Genomic DNA, 3,636 nt, shown 5'->3' on the forward strand with positions numbered 1-3,636 from the left:
AGGAATAGCTAGTAAAAACGTGGCAATTACACAAAGTGGAATGTTACTCAGCTATAAGGAAAATGTAAGTCATTAAACTTGCAAGAAAAGTACAATATAAGCTAGGCGTCCCAAACTCAGAAAAATACCACACATTCTACCTCATATGAGGATCCTAACCTATAATAATAATGTATATGTGTAAACAGATGTTAAGTATGGGTACAGTAAAACCAAAATTAGAAAAGAGACCACAAGCGGGTAATAGGGTAATGGAACGTGCTGGGGGGTGGGTACGAAGTGCAGGCAAAAAGGCGCGTGAGGCATGAGAAAGGACATGAAGCTGTTTCTTCTAGTGTCAACTCTCAATGGTTTCCTTTTTTTTTCTTTCCTTTGTAGTGGATAAATGAATAAAACCGCAGCCTACCATGAACTGTTAAAACCCCAGGGGAGGCTCCGCTGCATCTGAATGGCCACGTGTAGAGCTTCACTGAGACATAGAGTTCGGGACTGGACAAATGCTGGGTAGGTCCTTGATCTAGCTGTGCGATGTTTTCCGTTGTGATTTAACTAAAATAAAGCGATTTTCATGCTATAAAGTTAAGTCTTTTCTTGTTTGGAAAGAATTTTTAAGCCTTTAAATGGCCTGTAGGTACCAAGAATTCGTCTAGAGGCTGCGGAGACTCAGAAAAAGAACAGACTTATTCTCTTTCCACCCTGAGATGTCAGCAAATACGAGAGCCAAGGAAAGTCTACTAGGCAATGCCTTTTCTGGAAATACGACCTTTTAATCAAGGTGGGATCTCAGGGCAGCTCCCTGGACCACTGTGGAGATAGAGTGCACAGAATCTAACCTCAGTTTATGCGGTGGACTTTCATCCTTTTCCCGCAAGACACAGATGACTAAACTAGTAAATGTTTCACTTTCCAGGCGACGTGAGTCATGAAGTTCCTGAATCATTTTTCTTTTTATTGGTCTGCTTGGGGCAACAGAATCTTGGGTTCCCTTGAGTCCACCAGCCATTTTCGGTCTCCCTTCACTGCGGAGCCCTACTCTTCTCTGTGTCTTTGGGGACGATGTATCAGAGCCCTCTGTGCTGGTCCCTGGAGTTAGATACACCAGTCAGAATGTCACCCAGTGTAATGGTTAAGTCGCTCTGGCGTCCCTGGGTACATCCCTGCTCTCTGTGTAAGTCATCAGACATCTCCAAAAGAGATAAATGCTTAGGTCTGTATGTAACCAGACGGTTTTCCCTGTTAAAAGTCCTCTCTTTGGGGGCCCGTGCAATAGCTTTGAAATTGTGTACTGCTCTTGCAGAGGACCTGAGTTCGCTTCCCAGCACCCACATCAAAGAGCTCACACCCACCCCAGTAGATCTAATACCTTCTTCTGGCCTCAGTCAACACATGCATTCACACATACATAATTTAAAAAAGAAACATATCTTTTAAATAAATCCTCATTTTTTATAGAGCAGCTTGAGCAAGAAAAGCTAGGGCTGAGGTCTTCTATTCGGTGCAGACAGCAGCTTGCTTATTTTTCCCGATTGTGAAGCAGTATGTTTAGCGTTTTGAGCTAAGGAAGGGGCTCTGTCTGTCTGTCTGTCTGTCTGTCTGTCTGTCTGTCGATCTATCTATCTATCTCTATCTATCTATCTATCTATCTATCTATCTATCTATCTATCTATCTATCTATCTATCTATCTATCTTTATATCTATCTATCATCTGTCTGTGATCTATCTATTTTAGACAGCGTCTTCATGGAGCACAGGCTCAATTCACTAAGTAGCTGAAGGTGAGCTTGAACTCTTGATTCTCTATCTAGGGATCCCAGAACTCTGCTTTCTGAGCGCTGGGGTTAGAGACCTGCACCACCATGTCCGTTTCTGTGATTACTTCTTTATTTGATTATGGGGGTAGGCAGTACCATGCCACGTGTGTGGGAAGTCAGAAGACAATGTGTAAGATCTGATTCTTTCCTTCTGTCGCATGGATCCCAGAACTTGAGCTCAGGGTGTTAGACTTGGTGACAGGCCCCTCCCCTCTACCTCCTGAACCACATCACTGGCCCCTATAACTGTCTCTTGGAACAATCCTCTCTTCTGTTTAAAGGGTTTTGTTTGCTTATTCGTGTAATTGCATTATTTGTATACTACATTATTATTTGTTAAAGGTTGGCCTCTCGGGTTAGACTTGCTAGAATAGATACCATAAGATTTTTACATTGCAGTAGAATTTTTTGTTTGTTTGTTTGTTTTCATTTGTTTGGGGGATAAGAGCAAAATTATCCTTAGCATGTGGCAAGATTTAAGGATGACTTTTAATGTGCCTAATGAATGATTTTGATATGTAGGCGTCTTCTACTTAATTACTGGCGTGTGTTGATTTTAAGGCTCTGTTTTTTTAAAAAATGATTTATTCATGTTTATTTTGTGTACATTGATGTTTTGCCTGCATGTATGTTTTATGAGGGTGTCAATCCCCTGGAACTGGTGTTACTGACATGAGCTGCCACATGGGTGCCAAGAACTGAACTGGGATCCTCTAGGGGAGCAGCAAGTGCTCTTTTTGTTGTTTGGTTTGGTTTTTCAAGACAGAGTTTCTCTGTTTAACAGTCCTTGCTGTCCTGAAACTTGCTTTGTAGACCAAGCTGGCCTCGAACTCACAGATATCCACCGGTCTCGTTCTCCGGAGTGCTAGGATTAAAGCGGTGCACCACCAAAGCGCTCTTAACCACTAAGCCATCTCTCCTGCCCTTTAAGTCCCTGTTTAACACAGTGTTGAGTTAGGTACTTGTTGACGTCAGGCTACCGCCTGTTCCAGTTACTCCATATTATATAAAATAGTGTTCTTTCAGGGTGTGCCCTTGAAGACTTTATTTTACAAGCAGTTTATAAACAAACTCTAGTCAGAGGGAGGATGACTCAGGCCCTGGATGGACTTAAGAACATTGCCTGCTAGGTGTTACCTGCTTATTGCAGCCTGATAAATGAGTAATTCCGGGGAACAGACTGGAATAAAGGAACCTGCATTCACCTTGGCCAGATTACTAAGGGAGGGAGGGCAATATGACAAAATATTGTTATCGGAGCTGCTAAACCTTGGGAATTTATTGCTCTTCAATAAATTTGGACACTGTGGAAAGACACAGACATGTTCATCTATGTTTCTGACACAGAACATTTAGGGCAACCCTCTAACGCTGTGGTCTTCAACCTCTGGGTTGCAATCTTTGGGGAGGGGATCAAATGACGCATTCATAGGGGTTGCGTATCAGATATGACAGTTATGAATAGCAACAAAGATAGTTTTATGGCTGGGAGTCACCACGCCATGAGGAACTGTGCACTAAAGGATTCCAGCATTGGGAAGGTTGAGAGCCACTGCTCTAACAAGTGTCCCAGATTGAGTTCCTTGGCATCAAGAGCCAGCATTGCTGTTAGCTCCTCCTGGGTATTCTGATCACCCACATGCTACAGACTCTCTGTTGGAGGAAGCCAGCTGCCAGCCTAGATACATCCTCTTACAAAACAGGGATGACTCCCCATGAAACCTTGTCTTTCTGTCACATGTAGGACAAAAAGCTGTTTGATTTATTTATTGATTAAGATAGAGGGAGAACATGAGCAAAGAAGTCGGGACCACGAGGGGTGCA

This window comes from Microtus ochrogaster, linkage group LG4, assembly GCF_000317375.1.
Source record: "Microtus ochrogaster isolate Prairie Vole_2 linkage group LG4, MicOch1.0, whole genome shotgun sequence".
In the NCBI taxonomy this organism is placed as follows: Eukaryota; Metazoa; Chordata; class Mammalia; order Rodentia; family Cricetidae; genus Microtus; species Microtus ochrogaster.